Source organism: Notamacropus eugenii, chromosome 3 (assembly GCF_028372415.1).
Source record: "Notamacropus eugenii isolate mMacEug1 chromosome 3, mMacEug1.pri_v2, whole genome shotgun sequence".
Lineage (NCBI taxonomy): Eukaryota > Metazoa > Chordata > Mammalia > Diprotodontia > Macropodidae > Notamacropus > Notamacropus eugenii.
This window is the reverse complement of record NC_092874.1, coordinates 343348984-343364935: the sequence shown is the minus strand read 5'-3', so window position 1 is coordinate 343364935 and position 15952 is coordinate 343348984. Positions and strand designations below refer to the sequence as shown.

At 33.3% G+C, this 15952-nt stretch overlaps 1 protein-coding gene across 2 annotated transcripts in view; it reads right to left on the bottom strand.

The window, feature by feature from the left end:
* Positions 1-13915: 13915 nt before the first annotated feature.
* PRR16 (proline rich 16) overlaps positions 13916-15952 on the bottom strand; it is a 368540-nt gene continuing 366503 nt past the window's right edge. For both annotated transcript variants that reach the window (XR_011964416.1, XR_011964415.1), the window contains one exon: positions 13916-14031. The gene's annotated coding sequence lies outside the window, so the exon portion shown is untranslated. The remainder of the gene's footprint in view (positions 14032-15952) is intronic.

Below are 15952 nucleotides of genomic sequence, written 5' to 3'. Positions count from 1 at the left end.
CTTTAATTGACACCTAAATATTTTACTGTCTTTTGTTACATAATTGAAATAAAAGTATGGATACTAAATTATTTCACAGGGTTGTTGCTAAATACAAATGAGATAACACAAAAGTAAGGCAAACCTCAATTAAATGTAAGTTATTTTTTTTCTCATTTTCATTGTTGTTTTCCTCTTATGGTTCTTATTTTAATGGAATTCAGAGAGAAATTTTGATGGGACTGTCATTCTTTTATAGATGATGGTCTGTAAGCTACTGTAAGGTAGATAAAAATGATAATTTCTTATCATTAAATAAAAAACAACTTTTGAGGCAAGTTCATCTATTGCAGACACAGCATCGCTAGGACAATTGCAGTAGTATAAGACCATGTGGATGAAATATACATAATGCTTTTCCCATGTGGTTTTGATTTTCTCTATTATGTCTTCATATTTTGAATTATTTTCTTTCCACATAGATTAGAGATTATATGTATTGGGTATGTTAATATGTTTAAAATGTTCTTAATTTAGGGGATGAATTTTATTTGTCAAAATAATATCATTTCAGACCATTTTATTTAATCTGTCCTCAAGAGTATTTTAAGTTCTAGATTTGTTGTACTGAAATTTGTAGTTTACTAGTTTATGGAGGATATTGAGGTTCTCATGCATGTTTCATTGGTGCTAAACTTTGAAACTTGAAAATTCTCAGTGATTTCTATCACTCTTTCATAATCTGGACTGATCACTAAGTGTGGGTTCCTTATAGAAAACCATTCTGTATTTCTCCTCGTGATTCCATGGTCCAGAGGTGTTATAATAGTCCCCCATCTTTACAAATAATTGGCATGACAACAATTTACTAATTTTAGTGTTTTATATGTATTATATAATATACGACTTTTAAATTATTATTCAACTTTTTGAAATATTGTTAGTTTAGTACATATGACTTTGTCCTTTCAACTCTACCCTTAGATCTTAGCCGTTTTCCTAGGCAAGATCCAAAAGTCATTCATTTTGGGTTATAGTCAACACATTTAGTACTCACGCGACAATTTTCAGTATTTATGTTTGCTCATTTTATTCCTAAATATTTCTCTGAGTTTTTAGCTTGCTCACTTTGGGCTCTGAGAATATTTATTAATGATCCCTCCCCTTTCTAAGAGAAAATGTTAATTTTTTTCCTTTAGCTTTTCAAACGTCGATAAGTTTTGTATTTCATCAACATCAGATATATTTGTAAATCAACAAATATATTGGAAATGTTTACATTTTTGCTTATCCAGAATATTTATATTGAGTAATAGTGTTATACTAATTTGTATGAAATTATTTTTTGCCATTGAGCTTAGACTTTAGGTTTCCAATAAGTCTTCTGATATACACAACCATATTTTTGTACTTGATAAATTTATTAAAGTTTTTTTTAGCTAAAGAAGATTAAGTATTTGTACATATTACTTTCCTCAGTTGCTTGAAATCAGCTTCTTATTTCCAGCTTGCAAACCATCTCCCCTTCTTCCTTTGCACTTGTTAAACATTATAAACTTAACATTTTGATATCACTGTAGAAAAAATCCACAAAAGGATAGAACTTTCTAATGAGTAATTCATAGAATTTTCTATTCACGTAATTGATTGTTTTGGTCTGACTCTTTTAAATTTGGAAGTCATAGTTGTTTCTATTTACAAAGATGTTAATATATTTGACATAACTGGCTTACATTTTCTCCTGGAAATGTTACATTTTATAATACTTCTTCCTGAAACAAAATTTAAGTAGAGCATTTTAAATAGAGAAAAGTTTTTCATGTGGACATCAAAAATTGTTTCTCACTATATTTCTGCCTAGTTTAGATATTTTCAATATGTGATTTAACTATTATTATGGAACTGAGGCAACAGGGTGAAAAATAAACAAAAGCAATAAAATGTTTTAGCACTTTTGGGCAGCTTGTTCAATATTTAACATGGAGATAGTCTTATGATTTATTCCTCTAGGATTTTTAGGGACACTGATTTTGATTTTTTTTTGCTCCTTAGCTAAGTTTTTGTTTTGTTATAAATGTTTATAGATGTTTTTAGTAATATAAATTGTAAATATTTTATATAAAGTGCACAAACCTGCTATTTTATCACTAATGCTTTCATTCTGCTAATGCTCAAGTGTTAAATTTTGTGAAGTGATACTGTTGCACAACTTCAATCAATGAGTTAAGTAATTTGTATTGATTATTTTGCTTTACTTAATGGTAGGTAACCTTTCAGTATTTCTGGTTCTGTTGACATGGAACTGATCTGAGATAAAGCCCTCTGTTTCTATAAATAAATTGGCAATATTTAGCAATTTATTGATAGAATATTGTTGGCTAAATAAAAGATTAGAATATCAATTTTATTCTAGAATGTTCTGTTAATATAGGTGAAAATAAATTTTGTCTAAGAGAAATCTGGCAAAGTGTTTTGATAATAATCTAATTATATATAAAACATTTGAACCAACAATTTTCTATTTTATCTAGCTCCATTGCTTTCTTATTCTGTAAAGAAGCTACACAATGTAGTTTTTGAATATGTTCTATTATTAATTATATTCATGTTTGAGCTTTCTGCTTCTCACTCAGTCCAACTTGTGTTTCTGTTCGGTTTAACTTCTTATGAGAGTTAAATAATCAAAAGTTTCTCACAACCTTCATTCTGTAACATAGTTAAGGAACACAGAGTCCCAGATAGAAATTACTGTGGCTGGCACTCACTTAATTTTGATGCCCAATAAAAGAAAAATTTTTACTTTTGAAGGGAGTTTTTCAGTGTTTTAACTTCGAAGGGAATTGTTTTTGCTATTGTTGTTACCTTCAACATATTATTTTTTCTATTTTCTTATTTATTTTAATCAGCAAATAGAATGAGGATGTTCTCTCTTCTTGTATGCTTTAGTGGAATGAACCCTAGGCTGAAAGCTACAAAATCTCCATTCTATTCCTGACTTTTAGACATCTTTTTAGTGAAAAGGGTGATGAATTTTAATTTAGAGAATATGGAATCCTAGCCTAGCTTCACCATTTAATACCTGTATGGTCTTGGGTACGTCATGCCTTCACTAAACAGCTCATTTTTCTCATCAGTCTATATCTTCCCCAATATATTCTCCCTATTTTATTCTGGAAACAACAATCAAATATGTAATCCTGTAGATATTTATTAAACTATTACTCCACTCAGTTCCTGTTGCTTTGGTTACCTAAATCAAAACTGAGTCCCATGTATGTGTTTTATCCACTGTTAGGATACAACTGCTTCACTGCTTCACTTTTTTTTGACATTTTATTTTATTATTTTTTAAATATCTAATTTATTTATTTTTCACTTCTTAACATTCACTTCCACAAGAATTTGAATTCAAAATTTTCTTCCCATCTCTCCCCCACTCCATCCCAGGACAGCATGCATCCCATTCACCCCCTCCTCCAGTCCATCCACCCTTCTATTACACCCCCTTCCTCCACCCCTCTTCCCCTTTATTTTCTTGTAGGGCAAAATAGTTTCTATACTCTGTTGCCTGTATAGCTTAATTTCCAGTTGTATGTTAAAGCAATTTTTAACATACATTCTTAAAGCTTTGAATTCCATATTCTCTCCATCCTTCCCCATCCACTCCTACTGAGAAAAGAAGCAATTCAATATAGGTCGTAGATATGTAACAATGCAAAGCACTTTCATAATATTTATGTTGGGAAGGACTAACCATATTTCACTCTGTCCAATTCTGCCCTTCATTTATTCCATTCTCTCCTTTGACCTGTCCTCCCACAATAGTGTTTGATTCTGATTACCCCTCGCCCCAATTTTCTGTCCCTTCTATTATCTTCCCTCTATGATACCCTTTCCCCTTGCCTTCCTGCAGGGTAAAATAGATTTCCATACCCAATTGAGTGTGTGTTATTCCCTCTTTAAGCCAAATCCCATGAGAGTAAGGCTCAATTATTTCCTTTCATCTCCCCTCCTCCTTCCTCTCCCATTGCAAAAGCTCTTTCTTTCCTCTTTTATTTGAGATGATTTGCTATATTCTACCTCTCCCTTTCTCTTACTCCTAGTACATTCCACTGAACAGTAAACTTTATTTATTTTAGGTATCCTCCCTTCATGTTTACCTCACTATGTGTCTGCTGTTTACATACACACACCCACACATTCATATATCTATACATACACACATACACACATGTACATATACATACCTACACATATATATTATACACATACATAAATATCCATACACACCTACACACACACACACACACACATTCCCTCCAACTACTCTGATACTGAAAAAAGGTCTCGAAAGTTACAAATAACATCTTTCCATGTAGAAAGGTAAACAGTTCAACTTTAATGAGTTCCTTAAGCCTTCTCTTTCCTGTTCACCTTTTCATGTTTCTCTTGGTTCTTGTATTTGAAAGTCAAATTTTTTATACCCTTCTGGTCTTTTCAACAGAATGCTTGGAAGTCCTTTATTTCACTGAAATTCCATTTTTTTCCTCTGACGTATTATACTCAATTTTGCTGGGTAGGTGATTCTTGGCTTTGATCCTATCTCCTTTGACCTCTGAAATATCATATTCCAAGCCCTTCGATTCATTAGTGTAGAAGTGCTAAATCCTGTGATATCCTAATTGTATTTCCATAACACTTGAATTGTTTCTTTCTGACTGCTTGTAATATTTTCTCCTTGAACTCGGAACTCTGGAATTTGGCTACAAGAAGTTTTTCTTTTGGGGTCTCTTTCACGAGGTGTTCAGCGAATTCCTTCCATTTCTATTTTACCCTCTGGTTCTAGAATATTAGGGCAATTTTCCTTGATAATTTCTTGGAAGGTGATATCTAGGCTTCTTTTTGATCATGTTTTTCACATAGACCAACAATTTTTAAATTATCTCTCCTGGATCTATTTTCCAGGTCAGTTCTTCTTCCAGTGAGATATTTCACATTTTCTTCTATTTTTTTCATTCTTTTGGTTTTGTTTTATAACTTCTTGGCTTCTCATAAAGTCATTAGCTTCTATCTCTTCCCTTCTAATTTTTAAAGAACTATTGTCTTCAGTGAGTTTTTGAACCATCTTTTCCATTTGGCCAATTGTGATTCTTAAGTCATTCTTCTCCTCATTGGCTTTTTGGACATCTTTTCCCATTTGGCATGCATATTAATCTATTTTGGTTTAGTCTATTTCTAAATGTCTTTTCTTCAATATTTATTTTGGTTTCCTTTAGCAAGCTGTTGACTTCTTTTTCATGAATTTCTTGCATCACTCTCATTTCTCTTCCTAATTTTTCCTCTACCTCTCCTACTTGATTTTCAAAATCCTCTTTGAGATCTTCCATGGCCTGAGACTATTACATTTTTTGGAGATTTTGGATGAGGAAGTCTTGATTTTGGTGTCTTCCTCCGATGGTATGCTTTGTTCTTCCTCATCCAAAAAGATGGAAGAAAATACCTTTTCATCAAGAAAGTAGCCTTCTATAGTCTTATTTTTTCCCTTTTCCAAGAATTTTCCCAGTCAGTTACTTGACTTTTGAGTCCTTTGTGAAGTGGCGGGTATACTCTAGGAACCTGTAATTTCTCAGTTCCTCCAAGGTGGCACAATCAGGGGAGAAGTGTTTGCTCTTCTCTTGGCTTGCACTCTGGTCTGGGAGCAACCACAAGCACTCTTTTCTGCCAGGACCTGTGAGTAGGATTCCCTCTCCAGAGCCTCTACCAACTCCACCACGTCAGTGCTCCTCCTTATCCCTGGACACCATTCAGGATTGAGATAATAGAATATCTCTTTTTAAAAAGCAAAATATTATTTGTGTTTTCAATGGCAAAAAGCTAGTTATTTCATAATTTGCAAAGTCAGAAGTGTACAAGTAAAGTCCTCTTTTATCTTAACTTGAGATTGACTTCCAAGTCCCATATTTCTTCCTCTAAGGTCTAACCACTCCCAACTCTTGCCTGGTTTGCTCCTATTCCATATTTCAGCTCATGGGTACTGCTCCACTCCAAGTTCTCCTGCCTCCTTCCTGAAGCTTCTGCTTCTGGGAAAACAAAGCTCAATAGAGCAACAATATTACTGACATACACCACAAGCACCATCATCTTAATTCACCTCCAAAGTCCAGAGGCTCTGTGATAACAGCTCAGTTCATTTTAACATCTCTCAAAAGGGGCTTAAAGTAAGCCTCCTTCTAATGAGTAGGTTTCTGCCCTACAGTTCTATTCTTTTTAAAGTTCAGAGGCTCCTTCAGCAAGTCTGACATCAGAGGTCTCCTCCCTGCTTTCAGAGGCCTCCTCCTAGCTCCCCTCTTCTCAATGGTGGCTCACCCCTTCCATGCTGGCTCTGCTCAGTGTCTGCTTCCTCAACAAGGGGTCTCTCTATATACTGTTCTACTCAGCATTTGATTGGCTAGAGGTCACATGCATGTATCTGATTGGCTGAAGTCCACTTACATGTCTGATTGGCTAAAATAAGATCCAGAAATATAGCAAAAGACCCTATTTTGCTTGCTGTTACACATACTAATCAGAACAGGATGCCTATTTACATTTTTAGCAAATGAGTCTTAAAAACCCATCAAATCTCTTCACCGAGAAAATTTTTTTTTAAAAGAGTAGATAATGCTATCTCTACCTTTTTACATGAATAGCTAAGACTTTTTGCAGACCACATACCTATGATGAAATGTACACACCAAAGTTGGATAAGCAGCTCTGGAAAGGACTCAATAAGCCCTCACATTATAGGTGCAATCTTCTCTGAACACTTCATATATCCCAAGTGATTTATGCAGTTGACAGCCCAAAACAGTGACAGTGAATGTAACTGAAAAAGTGAAGGGCAAAAGCACCAGAATTACAGCTTCAAGAGCCTATCCATTATATAATGTTGCTACTTTTTTCAGAATACTGAGTGAGGCAGTGGAAAAAGCACAGTTAAAATAAGACAAGAGGCCTTCCCTTAAGGAATTTATAGAATAATAGAATGACACAAAAACATATTATTTATTGCATGCTAAGTGCAAGATAAAGTTCTATGTGAGGTCTCAGGAAGAATGTCAAAAAGACAAAAATTGTCAGCAACAGCTCATTAAAAATCTAGCTCTTCTGCTTACTTTTCCAATATAACAGTCAGATACTAGGAGTAATCTAAACTGAAAGACAAGTACCCTTGAAAGTTTCTTGGACAAAATGGAGACTCCCTAGGATAGACTTGTCCCAAAACTAAAAGAATCAGCCTTACTGTTTGTTAAGCAGCATCGATGATCTGTTATGAGAAGAGTATAAAGACAACTGCTTTTCTTGATTCTCTCTGAAGGTTAATATCAGCATTTTTTTCAAACAGCAATCAGGTCATTATTGGTAGACAGGTTCTCTTTGCAGAGACTTGTAAATATAAACCAGCTGCCTTATCACATGTTCATCTATTACCAAACCCAAAGGGAAAGCAGCTTTCTTTTCCCTTTCTGCTTTGATTTTTTCCTCTAAATTCTAAATTGAACTGTGAAATAGGATTATTTCACTCAGTGAATCATCTGAGTATGTAACTGATATTAAACATGCTGGAAAAAAAAATACATTTGCTAGGTTTTGGGCTAACACTTCTCTGTTAAGTGTGCCTAATCCCAAGTGACCTCCCTAGGCAGAATGGGCAGGTTTGCTTTTCCTTTTTATTCTCTTTAAGACATGAAAAGCAGTCTTTATTTGAAGAAATGAACCTATTTAATTCAGTAATTGATTGGTATTTACATGTAATACACAGAAAATCATTTATATCTTTCTTGAACATTATTCACAGTAATGGAATTACAATAAGTTTAGAACACATGCATTTTTGAGACTTCTGAGTTTGTAAAAGATAAAATAACTAGCTTTTTCTGCCTTTGAAAATACAAATTATATTTTGCTCTTGTAAAACAGATGTTCTATTATCTAAGTGAATAACTGCAGTCGATCGACATTAATTAGGGGATAGGAATTGGGTCCATTATTTCATTGGCATAGGGAATTCCCAGGTGAGGATACTCATTCTCCCAGTGCAGATCAGCACTTTCTCTTCATTATCTGCAATTTATTCTTGGGGAGATTGAGATACCTAGAGCATTAAGAGAGTTAAGTGACTTCTTCAGAAACATAGTCAGTATGTTTTAAAGGCAATATTTGAATCTAGATCTTTCAGGTTTTAAGATAAGTTCTCTAACCACTATACCACCTTCTCCTCATTTTTTTTCCTGTGGGAAGATGTAAAGATTGGTGAGGGGGGCATAGGGAGGAAGAGAAGTGCAGTTTTTGTACTAAAAACCACTGTACTTTTTTTTACTTCTACAAGGAAGAACACACCTTACATTTTAGACTACAATTAAAATTAGTTTTATTAAAAGGCTGACTTCATTCCAGAAACTTTTAATGACATGATTGAAAGAAAATGCCCACATGGTCCTCAGGTTTATTGAAACCACATACAGAATGGACAGTTTCAAAACTGTTGAATTTTCCAAGCTTGGGAACATAAATAAATGTTTTACCTTCTGTATTATATATTAATCTCTTTTATCTTCTCTTACTTAAGGTAGAATTTCCATCAAATTTCTCTAGCATAATCATATAATGTACAAAGTAGCACTTTGCAGAGAAAAAATGTCACCTATTACCTTTTCAAACTTGGTTCTCCTGGACTTCCACACTTTTGATCTTCACTTCCTATTAATAACCCAAAAGCATTTCACAACAGGAGAAAAAAGCAGTTGATTCCAAACAATAACAACAAAAAAATTAAGTCACGAAATTATTTGGGGGTGCTTAGTTATTATTGTTTTCCTACTAAAAATATTCTATCTGTGTTGCACAAGAGAAAACGACCATTTACCATGTGTGCACATATAAAAGACACCAGATAATGAAAGTGAGAGTCTGAGGAGGAAAATAAAGTTAAAAAACACACAAAAGTTTTATTTTAATTCTGTGGATTTTTCAGGTGAAAGTATTTTCTAAGGTTTAAACTATAAATATGATTTTTTCCCCATTTGCTTCCAGTATCAAACAGTTTTTAATGTCCAGAACAATTTTAACTGAAGATGTAGTCTTATTTCTAATATGTGCCATATTATTTAATTCTTCTTTACTCTATTTCTTGCTTGCTATGGAAAGTTCCACATTTTCCTGGGGGGAAAATCACTACTTTCATAAGAATGAAGAAAAATATTGATTTGGTCTACAGATTGCCAATACTAGAAAAATACAAAGATGATTGTGTTAGAAACTTGTGAACTCTTCAGATTAACTGTAAGAGCAGGCTGTAGGACCAAAACTATGGCAGTTACATATGATAACTTTGAAGAAAAATTAGCCAACAATGGCTCCATATAACCATAAACAAATTGATGGGTGACAGTTCTAGGACTAATGTTGATACATTTTTGTACTAATGGTCCCTAGCCCATCACAATAATAATGTGAATTTATAGTTTTTTGTTCAAGATGTCAGAGTCATTCAAATACACATGGTCATTATTAAGTTCATTTTACATTTGATATGAAATCCTGGCAGGCAATCGACAACACTGATTAACATTGTCAATGTTTGCATTTTAGTTTAGGAATTAATTTTTTCCCTTTTTTTTGCCTTTGTTTCCCAACCATTTTTTTCCCTAATCTAAAATGCTTGAATAGTTAGATCAGGTTCCCATCCCTTCATTTCCACAACCTTCTCTACTTATGAGTAAAATCAAAATAAAGAGGAAAGGGTGAGATAGAAAATCTTTTTGGCCCAAACAACTCAGTGCAGTTTGCAAACACTTGCATTATTTGACTCCACTTGGAGGTTAACCCTATAAGTGAGATGTTGGCTTTGTTACAGAAACGGCAAATAAGGGAAAAGGACTTTCTTCTAAATAGTCAAAAATATTTTTTCTTAAATTGTATAAACTAGAAAGAGAAGGGAAAATCTAACAAAATATTTCTAGAGTCATCATAAGTGAATTTTTTTTTGACATTGAAAAATATGACCCACAAAGTTTATGACATCATGTCTAAATGTAATTACATTTCTAAAAAATTCCATAGCTAGCATCTCTTTTCTTTGCTCCTGGAACCCCCCATAGAAAAATGAGATATATATTAATTAAAGACTCCCAAATCTCATTTCTGTATATACTTTTTCTGTTTATAGTTGCTAAGATAAGTACATATTTGAATGTAATCTGCTGTTTATACTCCCCCTCCTTAACATAATACTGCCCAAAAGAAATGAAGGCATGTATGATGAAAACTAATTGGATGTAGCATATTACAAAACAAATTGAATGCATGAAAGAGATATGTGATCAGAAAAGGAGAGGGTTGGAAATGTAATAAAACAAAGTAATACTTGTGGAAGGATCATAAGATACATGTACTCATGGTGAATGAAGTGGCATAGATTAAAGTCCTAACATACTGGTGGTACTTTTGTGGAGAATTTACAAGAGGTAATGGGCAAGAGTCATGCAGGATGTGAAATTAGGTAAGGATTATCATCCGTAGGAGGAATACCCACATCAAGGAGAAAAGATATTCATCCAAGGATAGAGGAAACACCTCAACATATGACATTTACCTAAAAAGATAGGAAAGCTTGGTTTTGATTGCATAAGGTTTAGCTTTAAAAGTCAGAACCATTTTAATTCATGCACACATACTCTATCCTAGTGAAACTGTGTGTTGACTCCTTTGACATTAAATTAGGAAAAATGTTGAATTTCGAATTCCGGGGTGGAGAGTAATATGATTTAATTTTGTTTGAAAAATAAGTTGTACAAAAATAATAGTTGACATTTATAATTGTATTTTAAAATGTGCAAAGCACTTTACATGGGTCAATTTGTTGGACCCTCAAAATAATCCAGTGAGGTAGGGGGTATTATTTCTCTGAGAGGGAATGTAATACTTAAAGCAGTTAAATGACTTGTGACATAGCAATAAATTGTTGGAGGCAGGATTCCAACTCAACTCTTCCTCTCTCAAAGTCCAGCATTCCGTCCATCACAAGCCTATATAAATATTGCAAACTGAGGAGGAAGAAGATAATAGTAAAAAAAAAAGAGAAAGAAAGAAAGAGAGAAAGAAAAAGAAAGAAGGAAAGAAAGAAAATAAAATTATGGCAATGCTGTTTTGAAATAAAGATTTTTCAAGTATAGAAAACGAAAATCAGCAGTAACAAAAACAAGAAAAAAAATTAAGAATTTGTGTCATCGATGTATCATAAGTGCATAATACCAAATTGTGTAAATACCTGTTCTATAAGAAAAAATAATCCTCAAGTTAGGGTCATCTTCCTTCTTGGTTTATAAGCTGCTGATTTTTCTTTAAAGAAAAAGCACTAAGTTAATTGTTTAATTAGGCAAATATTAAGTTGGGCACCTTCAGGAATATTGCAGGTCCTAACAATAGTTTGGATTATGAATTATAGTTCTTGAAGCTTCACACACCTATTTACTTCATGACACTTACTTAGAGGGATGATGATATAGAGTATTTGTTTATTCTCAGAAAGAAAAGACATTTTAAAATTATGGTGCCTCATCTGATGTAAGTAGTAATATACAGTACCAGTCAGAAAATAACAGCTCCATGATGCTTATATGTCCTACATATTATGGATTCTTCACATAGGCCAGAATTATTATTAAGTCCTACTTATTTTGAGTTTAGCTTTTAGAGGCTCTATGTTTAATTGCATTGTGTAACATTTAATATATCCCCAAAATGAGTAAGCAATTAATTTCATTGTTCTTGATTGGTTGCTTTGATTTGGTTTCAAATGCTTGAAGGGATTTTTGATATTCTATATTGGTTTCAAATTATTCATAGCACAAAGCAATCTAAATGGATTCAAAAATAATTTGAACCATCCCATGTTTCCATGCTTCAATAACCAAGATCCTATGGGACCTAAAAATGTGTGTTCCTTATACTAAATGGTAGATTATTTTCCTTTATAAGTTCTTTGTTTTCAAATGAGCAAATCATGCATGACAAATTCATTTTTACGGTCATGTTATAGGATATCGTACAAACATGAAGGGAACTTGCAGAATGTTAAAGGATTTAAGTGAACACCATATCAGTGGCCCCACTCAGGAAATGGAAACCCCAGTGATCTATTTTTATGGCAAATGTGATTCCCATTTCAAATAGTTTATGGAAAGTTTTAACTATTTAAATACTAATAGTTTGAGAAGTCAGAAATAAACCAAATGTTGAATAAATATTTATAGATTCAAAAATGAACAACCCTCATCATTGAGTCTAAACTATTCAGCCATTCTGTTGCAAACATGGCTTTAGATGTATTGAAAAATGTACACAGACCTCTGGGTAGCTTATATGTAATTGTAAAGACCAACAATTATATGTGAAGCCCGACATTTTTCTCCCATTGTCACTCTCTGCTGCATCACTTCAGAAAATCCATGGGATTCAGGGTATTGTTTTGAAAGTTGAAATTGTAATAAGAATTCAACTGAAATCTATTTAAGTGGTCTGTCATCAATCTAATAACATTATCTCCTATTAGGAGAGTGTAGTCATCTTTCAAGAATATCAAAACTACTTCCTAAATGAAATCTATGGTTAAAAATATGCCATTTTTTCTTTAAGATATTCAGTGGAAACATATTTCTGTTTTACAGGCACACTGTGATGGAGCTTTCAATCTGTCAGTTGTTCTGAATTAACATGACAAAAGAGTTATGTGTTTCAAGAGAAAAGTATTCTTTAGGCAATCAAAAGCAATTTGAATAGGCAACAGCAAATAATACAAACAACACATTTATTTAGAAAAATAAACTGAAAATGCTGTTTGTTACATTTTTCCATGAAGCACAGATAAATGGCTATAAAACTTGTATATGTCAAATACATATTAAAAATGATTTTGTTTTTACTATCAAGTGGAAGAACAGAGTCCAAGTTGAGCAAGAATGTTGGACTGTCCAGTTCATTGAATTTGACTTCTTGGTTTTTTATTATGATATAAAATGATTTTCATTGAAAAAAGAATTGAACCCTTTTTAATTTTCTTGACCACATGGATTTTAGTGGTGACTTTTGTTGTTGGTTTATCAAATTTAAGAAAGGATCATTTTCACTGAATGTAAGTCCTCTCCTCCTTTTGAAGAAAAAGGAATGATTTCTTCACAGTTTTTCACTATTCCTTTTTCAGAGCATCTACAAGAAACTGTTTGTTAGCTCTCTAAAATCCCATGAGACCATCTGTGCAAATACCAGCACATATCATTACCCTGAATGGAAGTGACAGTGCAAACATTAGAAGTGCATTGAGATGCAGTGGGTGAGAGCTGACTTTTCCCAAACCCTCTCTTCAACTACATGGGATGGGTGGGATACAGACTCTTTTCAAGCGCTGAGCATGATCAGCACTGTTCCTCTATGGCTTTGAAATTATTCATGGGATGGCAACAATCTTCTTTCTCCACAAACGGCAATATTCCTTTTGTCCGACATGTTTTATTACCATTATATAAGTGCTCTAGCTTTCCATTTGGCATATGTTGAAAGTTTATTTGGGGGGAGTAATTCTAACCAGAGGTATCTCCTTTATAATTTATCCTCCTTGGCTTGACTCCTTCCCTTCCACTTATCACAATAAAATAAAATAAAATGGTGGTCTAATTGCTAAAATTTTGTTTCCCCAAGTGCGATAAATAATTAAATAATTTACTTTAGTCCTTTTCATCTACGTTGTATCTTCCTAGTGATTTCTAAGTGGATAAAACTTAAGGCTGTGGCTATTCTTCAGGGCTTTCAGCTCATGGCTGTTGGGTTCAAGGCAGATGAATTGATGCAGACTACTCCACTGAAATCTTGTGCTCCATCTCTGAGGACTTTGCTGCTCTGAGGGGGGTCAGGTTCTTGATTCCATTAATCAGCTCTAGATGGCAAGAAGTCATAGTGATGAATCTGATGAGAAAATAATTAACTGACATGCCTCCAAAAGTAGATATTCCTTTCAGTCTAAAAAAAATGAGAGAGGGGGAGATGGAGAGACAGAGGATATCATGTTAAACAAGGAAATGTATTTCTTGAATAACTTTAAAAAGCAGTTATTAGAAATGAAGAAATTCATGTTCATTACCATGGATCATTAGAAATTCTAGGAGGCATTTTGTAAGCCAGCAGTCTATTTAAAATACATCGAACAAGATCACATTTTGAACATCTGAAGGCAAAATTAAATCTGTTTACCTTTTTTTTAAATTTAAAAATCGTTTAATTACCGTATATTTTTTTATCTATAAAATGAAATGATCTAGATTAGATGAATTTTAAGCCCCTTTTAGCTCTTAATTCTATTAGCCTATGTCTTTAGTTTATGACATATCATGTAAATCCCTCCATTGTGAAAATTTATCAATGCATCTTAAACTCATGTCTAATAATGAGACATTAAAATTTTGAATAATTCCATAAGAAGACTAAGTCACCAAAACAAGAAATTCTCACTTCCTTTTAAGTAAAGACCTTTCCTAAAACATAATTGAGAATATATTTATATTTTTTTATTATGAAATATGCCATTATAATTGGGAGAGTTCTAAAAAATTAAGAGTGCTGGGTTTAGAGTTAGGAGAGATCTGGGCTCACCTCTTGCTTCTTATACTTGGCTGTGTGTCACTGGCCTAATCACTTACTTCTCAAATAATTCATCATCTCTGAAAATGTAGTAGAGAACTTGAAAGGCTTGTTATGAGGCTCAGACAAAAGAAAAACACATAAAGCTTGTTTTTGTTTTTGTTTTTGTTTTTTTTGTTTTTTTGTTTTTTGTAAACTGACACTTCCAAGTGCCAGGTATTTAAAAATGAGATAACACATAAAATGCATTGTAAACCTTAACGTGCTGCACAAATCCAAGTCATTATTATTATTTAGGGGAATGATTAATATATTCTCATTTACTACTAAAAATAAAATATCTGTGTTTGTTTACTTTTAAGTAACTGGGAAATCTAATAATATTTAACCCTACCTGACAATTTTACAGAAATTTCTGTTGAAATTCTGCCAGTAAATTTCTATGTTCCCTAATGACAATCAGTTGTGTTTACAAATTAATCAGAGGCTGTGCATTTTAACTCTTTATTTGCAGGATTTAAAATAGTTTATTAAAGTCTGTTTCCATGATTATTTTCTTCATTGTGCAAATATGGGTTTTAATAAGGAACATGCAACATTTTCTGTTGCTCCGAGAGGAGAGGGTAAGAATCCAAGAAAAGAGGATATAAAATGGTACAGAGAGATTGAGAAAGATTCTGGCTGAGAAATAGCCATTGTATTTGACAATTAGTCATTCACTGTTTACTCTGAAGAGAGAAGATCCATTGAGTAAGGAATCAAGGATAGCAAGGAGAATGAGAATCTGGGATCCATGAAGAATACTTTATGCTCTAGGAAGAAATAGGGTAGGTTTGGGGGAGAATTTTTTTTGGGGGAAAGGTAATTTAATGAGATATAATATGGATCAAAACTCATATATCTTTGTTCATCCTATGTAACTCACTCTGCCACACTGAAAATGAAAGGAATGATAAAGTTTATATTCATTATCCATTGAACCAGAGCACAGAGTCTTATAAACTAGGATCTTCCTACCAAAGACATCCCATGATGGGGGATAGGTGAGAAGGATAGGAAGGAAAGGAAGATGTAAATTTATCAGGGAGTGGGACGAAGCAGGTTTTCCCAATGGAATCTACATGTCCTCTGGGCAGACAAGATAAGTCAGCTGAATGGGATCATAGATTTAGAGTCTGAAGATTTGATAGAGGCCATTGAATCCAATTACTGCATTTTACAGTTGAGAAAATTGAGGTTGGGAAAGGATAGGTGACATGCCCAGGACAAACATCTAAAAAAACGTCTCAAGCATGATTTTACC